General features: G+C 38.8%; 1 non-coding gene across 1 annotated transcript; it reads right to left on the bottom strand.

The window, feature by feature from the left end:
• Positions 1–11,932: 11,932 nt before the first annotated feature.
• Positions 11,933–12,041, bottom strand: LOC122437455. Its single transcript, XR_006268280.1, has one exon. It is a non-coding gene; the product is annotated as a U6 spliceosomal RNA (small nuclear RNA).
• Positions 12,042–12,503: the final 462 nt, after the last annotated feature.

Below are 12,503 nucleotides of genomic sequence, written 5' to 3'. Positions count from 1 at the left end.
AAAAACACAAACAATTCAATTAAAAAATAGGCAGAACTGAATAGACATTTTTCCAAGGAGAAAATGCTGATGGCCAACAAACACATGGAAAGAAGCTCAACATTGCTAATCATCACAAAAATGCAAATCAAAACCATAATAAGACATCACCCCAAACTCATCAGCATGGCTATGGTCAAAAAAAAAAAATACACAAATAAATGCTGAAAAGGATGTGGAGAAAGGAGAACACTCACACACTATTGGTGGGAATGTAAATTGAAGCAGACACTGTGGGAAAAAACATGGAGGTTTCCAAAAAAACTAAAAATAGAGCCATCGTATGACACAGCAATTCTTCTCCTGGGTATATATCCAAAAAAAACCAAAAACACTCATTTGAAAAGATATATGCACCCCAATGTTCACAGAAGTGTTATTTACATTTGCCAAAGTATGAAAGCAACCTAAGTGTTCATCAACAGGTGAATGAAGAAAGATGTGGTGCATATATACATACATTCCATGGGATACTACAAAGCCATAAAAAAGAATGAAAGTTTGCCATTTGCAGCAGCATGGATGGGCGTGGAGGGCATTATGTTAATGTGAAATAAGTCAGACAAACAAAAACAAATACTGTATGATATTCACATGAAATTTATATTTATATATGATATTCATAAGTGGAATCTTAAAAATATAACAAACTAGTGAATAAAACAAAAAAGAAGCAAACTCACAGACATAAAGAACAAGTTAGTAGTTAGTGTGAGAAGGAAAGGGGTAAGGCAATATAGGGATAGAGGGCTGAAAAGGGCTTATTAAGACATTATATAAAATCATATATATAAAACTTTTGAAAATTGTAATGCATTATAGAATTTAAAGGCTCTTTCATTCCAAACAAAAAAATAAAAGTGAAGAAATACTTTCTCAAACAAAAACAGAAGGAATTAGTCTCCAGCAGACCTGTCTTACAATAAATGTTAAGTGAAATTTTGTGATAGTCATCTTTAAGCTGGAGCAGGAAATGGCAACCCACTTTCACTTTTCACTTTCATGCACTGGAGAAGGAAATGGCAACCCACTCCAGTGTTCTTGCCTGGAGAATCCCGGGGACAGGGGATCCTGGTGGGCTGCCATCTATAGGGTCGCACAGAGTCGGACACGACTGAAGCGACGTAGCAGCAGCAGCAGCAGCAGCATCTTTTAAGACTGACCCTCAATGATTCTTGTCTCCCTCTCTTAAGTCCACAAATCTCCAAATCAAAAGAAACTGTACTCAAAAAACTGTACTTAAGAAATATACCCAAGAAGCCTCATGACCTCTGGACCTAATTTAGATGAGATTCTGGACTTCAAGCTGATTCTGTAGTGGGAGGAGGTTAGAAGAGTCTTGTGAGAAGGGTGAGTCTATTTTGCATGCTGTTGTTCAATCGCTAAATCATCTCTGACTCTTTGCGACCCCATGAACTGCAGCATGCCAGGCTCCTCTGTCCTCCTCTATCTCCCAGAGTTTGCTCAAATTCATGTCCATTGATTCAGTGATGCTGTCTAACCATCTCATCCTCTGCCACCTCCTTCTCCTTTTGCCTTCCATCTTTCCCAGCATCTGGGTCTTTTCCAACGAGTCGGCTCCTCACATCAGGGGCCAAAGTATTGGAGCTTCAGTTTCAGCATCAGTCCTTCCAATGAATATTCAGGGTTGATTTCCTTTAGGATTGACTGGTTTGATCTCCTTGCAGTCCGAGGGACTCTCAAGCATCTTCTCCAGCATCATAACTCAAATGCATCAATTCAGTGCTCAGCCTTCTTTATGGTCCAACTCACAACTGTACATGACTACTGGAAAAACCATAGCTTTGACTAGACTGACCTTTGTCAGCAAAGTGATATCTCTGCTCTTCAATATGCTGTCTAGGTTTATCATAGCTTTCCTTCCAAGGAGTATGCATCTTTTAATTTCATGACTGTAGTCACTATCCACAGTGATTTTGGAGCCCAAGAAAATAAAGTCTGTCATTGTTTCCAATTTTTCCCCCTTCTATTTGCCATGAAGTGATGGAACCAGATGCCATGATCTTAGTTTTTTGGATGTTGAGTTTCAAGCTAGATTTTTTACTGTCCTCTTTTACCCTCATCAAGAGGCTCTTTAGTTCCTCTTCACTTTCTGACATTAGAGGGGTATCATTTGCATATCTGAGGTTGTTATTTCTCCTGGAAATCTTGTTCCAGCTTGTGCTTCATCCAGCCCAGTGTTTCTCATGATGTACTCTGCATGTAAGTTAAATAAGCAGGGTGACAACATACAGCCTTGTCATACTCATTTTCCAATTTGGAACCAGTCATTTGTTCCGTGTCCGGTTCTAACTGTCACTTCTTGACCCACATACAGGTTTCATAGGACACAAGTAAGGTGGTCTGGTATTCCCATCTCTTTAAGAATTTTCCACAGCTCATTGTGACCCACACACTCAAAGGCTTTGGGGTAATCAATGAAGAAGAAGTAGATGTTTTCCTGGAATTCCCTTGCTTTCTCTATGATCCAACAAATGCTAGCAATTCAACTTCTGGTCCTCTACCTCTTAGAAACTCAGCTTGTACATCTGGACTTTCTCAGTTCACATACTGCTGAGGCCAAACTTGCAGGGTTTTGAGCATACCCTTGTAAGCATGTGAAATGAGCATAACTGTATGGTTGTTTGAACATTCCTTGGCATTGCCCTTCTTTGGGATTGGAATGAAAACTGATCTTTTCGGGTCCTGTAGACACTGCTGAGTTTTTGAAATTTGCTGAAGTGTGTGGGGATATTAATAATTGGCAGTCAGAGGGTGGACTGAGGTACACAGCCTCCAGTATGACCTTCCTGATGTAGTCCCCTCCCACACTGAGGACAGCTGTCTTGTGCAATCAATAGGATATTGTAGGAATGTTGGGATGTGACTTCTGAGACTAGGATATAAATAGCATTGCAACTTCTACCTTGCTATCTCCTGGATTACTTGCTCTAGCATACATCAGCCTCCATGTTGTAACCATACTCAAGAAGCTCTATCACAAGACTGATGTGACAAGAAGCTGATGCTGCCAACTCGTAAGTATCAACTTGACAGCTATGTAAGTGAACCTACTTGGAGAGGAACCCCCCAGCCCCAAACCTTTAGATGACTGTGGCCCCTGTTGATATGTTGGTTGCAGTCTTATGACAGACCTCAAGCCAGAATCATTCAACTAAGCTGCTTTTGCATTCCTGATCCACAGAGCTAAGAGATTTATTTATTTAAAACTATTTATTGTTTTATCCACAAAGTTATGGAGTAATTCATTTTATGGCAATACATAACTAAATCAACTTCAATAAAAATTCTAGATTTAACAAGCACATCATCTGAATTAGATGAAATAAAAGTTCATGAAAAACTAATCTAATTTTGAAAAAGTAAAATGGAAGAATTTCTGTCCTAGATATTAAAACAATTCACAAAATTCATGTCCCTTGGACAGCAAGGAGGTTAAACCAGTCAATCCTAAAGGAAATTAACCCTGAATATTCATTGGAAGGACTGACACTAAAGCTGAAGCTCTAATACTTTGGCCACCTGATGCAAAGAGCCAACTCATTTGAAAAGACCCTGTTGCTGGGAAAGATTGAAGGCAGGAGGAGAAGGGGATGAAAGAGGATGTGATGGTTGGATGGCATCACTGATTCAATGGACTTGAGTTTGAGCATACTCTGGGAGACGGTGAAGGATAGGGAAGCCTGGCATGCTGCATTCCATGTAGTCACAAAGAGGCAGACATGACATTAGAAGCTTAACAACAACAAATTAGTAATAATAATTAAAAAGCTGAATAAATGAAGAAATACATCACAATCATATATTAAAATACTCAATGCTAAGATTTCAGTTATTTGAATTTTAATTACAAAAAAATTAAGATAGTGAAAACAATAATTTAAAGATACTGAAGGTTTATGACAAATTAAGAGGTAGGCAGGTATTTTCAGATTCAATTAAAGTGAAGGGGGATAAAAAGAAAGAAAAAATCAACACTTCAACAATTGCACCAGAACGGGCAAAGGATATGAATTGTCAATATATGGAGAAGAAAAATTAAAAGGCCAGTCACCTTAGGAAAAGAATCTCAATCTCAAAGTCAACCAAAGAAATGCAGATTTTAAAAATAAAAAGATACTATTTCCACCCAATAACATCCATCAAGTTTTCATGAAAAAACTATGCAGACATTTATAGATAGATTTCTTAAAGAAGATCTATCTTATCTTCAAGAAGATAGATCTCTTAAAGATCTTTATATTTATGTTCTAGAATACAAAAAGACATACACAACAGCATAATTTTTTAACAGCATAATTTTTAAGAGTGAAAAGTGGAAGCAATCTAACTGTCCCCCTGTAGCAGGCTAGACAAACAAAATGTGATGTATTTGTGAGACAGGCCTATCTCATGACAGCAAAAAGAAAGTTCTTGGTTCACATACTGTTGAAGCCTAGATTGGAGGATTTTGAGCATTACCTTGCTGGCATTTGAAATGAGCACAATTGTATGGTAGTTTGAACATTCATTTATTTAGTTGTCATATAAACAAAATCCTGAATTCCAAGTGGCAACAAATGTTAAATGAAAGTGAAGTCACTCAGTCGTGTCTGACTTTGCAACTCCATGGACTGTAGCCTACCAGGCTCCTCCATCCATGGAATTTTCCAGGCAAGAGTACTGGAGTGGGTTGCCATTTCCTTCTCCAAGGGATCTTCCGTACCCAGGGATTGAACCCGGGTATCCCACATTGTGGGCAGACACTTTACCATCTGAGCCACCAGGGAAGCTTAAGTCCCCCATTGTTAAAATGTCTTTGTTTTTTATAAATATTTATTTTTATAAATAATTATGATATGTTATTCTATGTCTTTTGGAGTTCTTAAGAATAGTTACTCAACCTCTTTAAACTCCATTTTTTGAATGGGGTTAGTAATACTATTTATTCTGTAAGATTTTATAATAAATTAAGATACCTTTAGTTACTGTATTAATTTATTAGTTGAGATTAATGAGATAAAACATTTAAGCATTTAGCTAAGTGTCTGGCATGTGGAAAATTCTGAAACAAATGGGAATACCAGACCGCCTGACCTGCCTCTTGAGAAATCTGTATGCAGGTCAGGAAGCAACAGTTACAACTGGACATGGAACAATGGACCAGTTCCAAATAGGAAAAGGAGTACATCAAGGTTATATATTGTCACCCTGCTTATTTAACTTATATGCAGAGTACATCATGAGAAACGCTGGGCTGGAGGAAGCATAAGCTGGAATCAAGATTGCTAGGAGAAATATCAATAACCTCAGATATGCAGATGACACCACTCTTCTGGCAGAAAGTGAAGAAGAACTAAAGAGCCTCTTGATGAAAGTAAAAGAGGAGAGTGAGAAAGCTGGCTTAAAGCTCAACATTCAGAAAACTAAGATCATGGCATCTGGTCCCATCACTTCATGGCAAATAGATGGGGAAACAGTGGAAACAGTGGCTGACTTTATTTTGGGGGGCTCCAAAATGACTGCAGATGGTGATTGCAGCCATGAAATTAAAAGACACTTACTCCTTGGAAGGAAAGTTATGACCAACCTAGATAGCATATTAAAAAGCAGAGACATTACATTGCCAACAAAGGTCCGTCTAGTCAAGGCTATGGTTTTTCCAGTAGTCATGAATGGATGTGAGAGTTGGACTATAAAGAAAGCTAGCACCAAAGAATCGATGCTTTTGAACTGTGGTGTTGGAGAAGACTCTTGAGAGTCCCTTGGACTGCAAGGGGATCCAACCAGTCCATCCTAAAGGAGATCAGTCCTGGGTGTTCATTGGAAGCACTGATGTTGAAGCTGAAACTCCAATACTTTGGCCACCTGATGCGAAGAGCTGACTCATTTGAAAAGACCCTAATGCTGGGAAAGATTGAGGGTGGGAGAAGGGGATGACAGAGGATGAGATGGCTGGATGGCATCACCGACTCAATGGACATGAGTTTGGGTGGACTCCGGGAGCTGGTGATGGACAGGGAGGCCTGGCGTGCTGCAGTTCAGGAGGTAACAAAGAGTCGGACACGACTGAGTGACTGAACTGAACTGAACTGAGCTGGCATGTAAGTGGTGCTGAAAAATATCAGGAGTTATTATTACCTTATTATTATATTTCATAAGTATTTTATTATTGGTAGAGTTCTTTGATAAAGAATCCAAAATTTCTCTAACCCTCTACAACACAAGAGAATTATATCCTCAGTACTCAATATATAAGCATGGAGCATCAACAGTCTCAAATTCAAAAGTATCCACAAAATATTATCCTTCATTAAATTTAAAATATGGGAATCTAACAGCTCAGTTGAACACTGGAATCATGCTCAATACCTGATGCTCTTAGGAATTAATATTCTGGGTTAGGCTGACATCTAGTGGGCATCTGTGCATTCATGCATGCTAAGTCATGCATTAAATCCTATCTGACTCTGCAACCCTATGGACTGCAGCCTGCCAGGCTCCTCTATCCATGGGATTCTACAGGCAATATTGGAGTGAGCTGTCATGCACTCCTCCAAGGGATCTTCCCAACCCAAGGATTGAACTTGTGTCTCCTGTCTCCTGCATCACAGGTGAATTCTCGACCACTGAGCCACCGGGAAAGCCCTGTGGACATCTGTAGCCATCTAAAAGATTTAAAACACATAGTTTTTTAAAAACCTAACAGCATTCCATTAAGTAAAATACCAATATCTAACGTGAATGATAGTCACTCAGTTGCATCAACTCTTTGCGACCCCACGGATTATAGCCTGCCAGGCTGCTCTGTTCATGGAATTCTCCAGGCAAGAATACTGGAGTGGATTGCCATTTCCTGACAATGTAGATCTTCCTGACAGGGGATCTTCCTGACAATGTAGATGTTTAAAATGAAAAAGGAAAATCAAATTAAGTACTGTCTGTTATGCACTGATCTAAATGTTTCCCCAAACATCTTACTCATTCATTTGTTCAAAATAAGTATTTATTATCTGAAATTAATATGTGCTATACCCTTATTATAAAGAATTTTTTACACCAAGAGCTTATTTTATTTTACTTTTTAAAAACGTTTTGTTTTGTATTGGCAGATAGCCAATTAACAATGTTGAGACAACAGTACCACATGAGATTAGAGAGGCGTGTGGGGGGGCCAGATAAAGCAGGGCCTTGTGCAACAGTAGGACATGTTAAGAATTTAGGATTTACCATTTTATCATAGGTATAATAGAACCCATCTATTAGATGTACTTAAACAGGGAACGGTATGTGATAAGACATGGTTTTAAAAGAACATTCTGACTCCCTGGAGAAATGAAATGGAAGGAGATAAATGTATGGAAGGCAAATAGGACCAATTAGGACAATGTTTCAAAAGCCCAAACAATACATGGTTTTGGCTCAGACTATAGTGGTTGCCATCAAGATGTATTGTGAAAGCAGATTCAAATCTTGGTGAAGAACTGGATACTGGAAGGAGCCAGGCATGAGGGACAAGAAAGCATTGAAAATATTCCCAGATATCCATCGTGAATAACTGAGCTGGTGGAAGTATTAAGGTGAGAAAGAGTGGAGGAAGAACAGATTTGAGAGCATGACTAAGCTTTTATTATCAAAGAACAACTCAGAGACACTTAGTTATTTACCTACAAACAAAATTTTTCATGTATAGGGAGAGAGTCATTAGAGTGCTCTCAAAGAACAAAGGCAAAAACTGCACTTATGAGAAAAGAACTGTAGACAGCCTCAGAAGACTAAGTCATGTCTGCACATCTTTAGAGGTAAACTAATTAGCTGATAGTAAAGAGGTCTGTCTAGGCAGTCTGTCCTTGTAAAGGTTGTCCAGGGATAACAAAACAATTTAAATTGTATTGGATTTTCTCCAAACCCTGAGAGTTTGCTGTGTAGTGTACATGGCAGACTTGCCCAGGATAATGTTTGTTGAGGTCTTTCCATTAGAGTCTTTACCTTAGCTGAGCAGGTCTGTATCATTTCCCTCATCATTATTTCTGAACTTCCATGTTTTGGTCAAAACACGCTCCAAAAGAGTAAAATTTCACCATGAGTGTCCAATTTCTCTTTTCTTTTTGACTTATTATTATCAATTAGATGTCAACTCAAGATAATAGATGTGAAGCAACATTTTAGGCTTCTAGCTTCAATTCTATGGTTTTTCCAGTAGTCATGTATGGATGTGAATTGGACTATAAAGAAAAGCTGAGCACCAAACAATTGATGCTTTTGAACTGTGGTGTTGGAGAAGACTCTTGAGAGTCCCTTGGACTGCAAGGAGATCAAACCAGTCAATCATTAAGGAAAGCAGTCTTGAACATTCATTGGAAGGACTGATGATGAAGCTGAAGCTCCAATACTTTGGCCACCTGATGCAAAGAGCTGACTCATTAGAAAAGACCCTGATGCTGGAAAGATTCAAGGCAGGAGGGGAAGGGAATGACTGAGGATGAGATAGTTGGATGGCATCACCGTCTGAATTTGAGCATGCTCCGGGAGTTGGTGATGGACAGGGAAACCTGGCGTGCTGCAGTTCATGGGGTGCCAAAGAGTTGGACACAACTGAGCCACTGAACTAAACTGAGCTTCAATTCTATTGATCTGACTGACTAGATAAACCAGGAAAAATCATGCAGTATCTGCAGGATGGGTTACAGATTTTGTTCTTTATTCTAAGAATACTGAGAAACCACTAAAGGCTTGCAATCAAGTGAGTAACTTTTTAAAAATTATTATTATTTTCTTTCTGGTTGTCCTGGGTCTTTGCTGCTGCACATTGGTTTTCTCCAGTTTCAGCAAGCGGGCGGCTACTCTTTGTGATGCACAGGCTTCTCACTGCAGTGGCTTCTCTTGTTGCACAGTGCAAACTCTTGGCACAAGAGCTTCAGTCGCTGCAGCACACAGACTCAGTAGTTGAGGAATGTGGGCTCTAGGGCACGCAGTCTTCAGTAGTTGTGGCACATGGGCCCAGTTGCTCTGCGGCATGTGGAATCTTCCCAAACTAGGGGTTGAACCTGTGTCCCCTGCACTGGCAGGTGAATTCTTAACCACTGTACCACTGAGGAGGTCCAAGTGAGTAACATGATTAGAACCTGAATTTTATGATATTTATGAGACAACTGGGAAGTTGCCAACTGAGCAGGCATTTGCCAATATTAAGGAATTATTATTAATTTTGTTTTAGATATGATAATGGTATTGTGGTTACATTTAACCGAAAAAAAAAAGAGTTCTTATCTTTTTGAAGAACTACATGCTTAAATACTACTGGAAGAGATGAAACTAAAATTGAAAGTCATCTGTGTATATACAGATGTATATCAGTGGAAGCAAGAACTATGGCATAAAGTGAGAAGAATAGAAGAATAAAGATGATGCCTTGAGGAACTTCATCTCTATTAAAGATAAAGAGATGAGAATGGGTAAGGAAACCAGAGTATCTACTTGAGAAGGAAAATCAGAGGAGTGTTATGTCATGGAAACCAAAGGAAGAGAAGTTTCAAGAAGGCAACAATGCACATAAAGTACTTTGTGTCCAACTCTTTGTGACCCTAGGCACCATAGCCCACCAGGCTCCTCTGCTCATAGGATTCTCGAGGCAAGAATACTGGAGTGGGTTGCCATTTCTTTCTCCAGGGGATCAAACCCACATCTCTTAGGTCTCCTACATTGGCAGGCGGCTTCTTTACCACTAGTGCCACCTGGGGAACCCTAAAACAATGCCTGGCATATGGTAAATGTTCAAGAAATACTACATTTATTATAATGATGAATAAAAAGGAAGTAGTGTGAAATAATAAGTAATTGTAAAAAGGTCAAGACAGAAATCACTGGTGACCTTGAGAAAATTTTTTGTGGAATGGGAAGAAAGGAGCTACATTAGAGTGGTTTCAGAGGTAAATAGGAGGTACAGACTTTGAGACACTACTTGGAGATAATTCTTTGAAGATATTTGACAGAAGAAGATAATTCAGTTCAGTTCAGTCACTCAATCATGTCCGACTCTTTGGGACCCCATGGACTGCAGCATGCCAGGCTTCCCTGTCCATCACCAACTCCCAGAGTGTGCTCAGATTCAGTCAGTGATGCCATCCGAGTATCTCATCCACTGTTGTCCACTTCCCCTCCTGCCTTGAATCTTTCCAGCATCAGGGTCTTTTCTAATGAGTCAGTTCTTTGCATCAGGTGGCCAACATATTGGAGCTTTAGCTTCATCATCAGTCATTCGAATGAATATTTAGGACTGATTTCTTTTACAATTGACCAGCTTGATTTCCTTGCTGTCCAAGGGACTCTCAAGAGTCTTCTTCAACACCACAGTTCCAAAGCATCAAGAGAAATAGGATTGTGAGAGTGAAAAGAGGCAGTATTTGGTTTTGAAGCAATTAGGTGGAATAGGAGTTTAAAACAGGAAAGATTTAAGCATGTTTTAAATATTGGAAAGGAACTTGCAGAAAAGGAGAAAATGAAAATACAGGAGAGACAGGGGTAAATATATGAGCTCCAAAAAGGTGGGAGAGGTAAGATCCAGACTATATGGGGAAAAGACTGAACTTCGATGGGCAGAGGAACATCTCTCACTGTAACAGGAGGGAAGAAATGACAGGAATAGATGTAAGCAGGCTGGAAAGGATGTTTTCATTCTCCTTTCTCTTAAACAATTCTCTGAAGCATATTCAAGGGGCTTTAAGTATTCAGATCTGTGGAATTTCCTGTTCTCATTTTCTCATGTAATGTTTTATATTGTAGATCATTCACTTCTTAAAACTCCATCCTCCCTTTTAAAACTTATTTCAAGTAAGCCAAAAAATGTCTAAAAAATATAATGAATGCCCATATACACTAGCTTAACAAATACAAATGAAACTCCAATTCCATTCTCTTCTCTCACAGAAAAACACTAGTTTGAATTAGGTGTTTTCATTCCCATGCTTGTTTTTATAATTATACCACTTACATGTACTGCATATGATACATGTATAATATATGTGAATACATCTTCAAACAGTGTATAGAGTTAATGTGGATATTTTAGTCTCTCACTGACAAATCATGAAAAGCAAATTTTCTCAATCTTTGTCTGAAAAGTTACATTATTTGGAACTATTGATAGTTTAGTTACATATTAAATTCTAAGTTTATTGGTTTTTTTCCTCAGCTCCTTGAAGATACTGTTTAATTAACTTCTGGCTTCCACACTGTTCTTGAGAAATCTTTTGTTGTCCTACTGCTGATCCATTAGTTATTTGCAAGTAATCTATCTTTTATATCTGATTCCTTTCTAGATTTTATCTTTGTTTTTGCAGTATTCCAATTTATCACAGTGTACCTAGAGTATGCTTCTTTTTATTTTGCTTAAGATTCATGATTATCAGCTTTGAGACACTATTTCATCAATTCTTTGAAAGTTTTGAAATTATCAACCATTATCTCATCAAATTTGTCTCTCACTTTCTTATCTTGCTTGTTGGGAATCTTACTGAATAACATATTAAACTCTCATCCTAACCTCATTTTCCTTTTATTATTTTATTTATTTAGTTATTTTTGACTGCACTGGGTCTTCATTGCTGCATCAGGCTTTCTCTAGTTGCAAAGAGTGGGGGCTGCTCTCTAGCTACGGTGTGCTGGCTTTTCATTGCAGTGGCTTCTCTTGTGGCAGAGGAGGACTCTAGGGCACACGGGTTTCAGTAGCTGCAATGCGCAGGCTCAGTTATGCTACACAAGCTTAGTTGCTCCCCAGCACATGGGATCCTCCCAGACCAGGGACTGAATCGCGTCTCCTGCATTGCAAGGCGGACTCTCAACCACTGGACCACAAAGGAAGTCCCTATCATTTTTCTTTTTTCTTTTTCTTTTTTTTAATATGGAACGCTTCACGAATTTGCATGTCATCCTTGCGCAGGGGCCATGCTAATCTTCTCTGTATCGTTCCAATTTTTGAGTATATGTGCTGCCGAAGCGAGCACCCTGTCATTTTTCTTAATTCATACTTTCCATTCCCTACTTCTTCATACTTCTGTATAATTTTCTCAGAGATATCTTCATTTACTAGATCTTCCCAGGTGGCTCAGGGGTTAAAAAAAAAAAAAAAAATCTGCCTGCAATGCAGGAGGCACGTTTGATCCGTGGGTTGGGAAGATGCTCTGGAGAAGAAAATGGCAACCCACCTCCAGTATTCTTACCTGAAAAATCCCATGGAACCTGATGAACCTGAAGGGCTACAGTCCATGGTGTCACAAAAGAGTCAGACATCATTTAGCGCCTAAAAAACAACAATCGTCATTTACTAATATCTCTTCATAAGCTGTTAATCAGTCCGTAAGATTTTTATTTTAATGACTGCATTTTAAATTTCCAAATATTCTATTATTTTTAAAAATCTGTCTGTTCTTATTTTCACAGTGTCTTACTCTTTTCAAGTTTTAACT

Source organism: Cervus canadensis, chromosome 2, assembly GCF_019320065.1.
Source record: "Cervus canadensis isolate Bull #8, Minnesota chromosome 2, ASM1932006v1, whole genome shotgun sequence".
In the NCBI taxonomy this organism is placed as follows: domain Eukaryota; kingdom Metazoa; phylum Chordata; class Mammalia; order Artiodactyla; family Cervidae; genus Cervus; species Cervus canadensis.
This window is presented reverse-complemented; position numbering and strand designations above follow the sequence as displayed.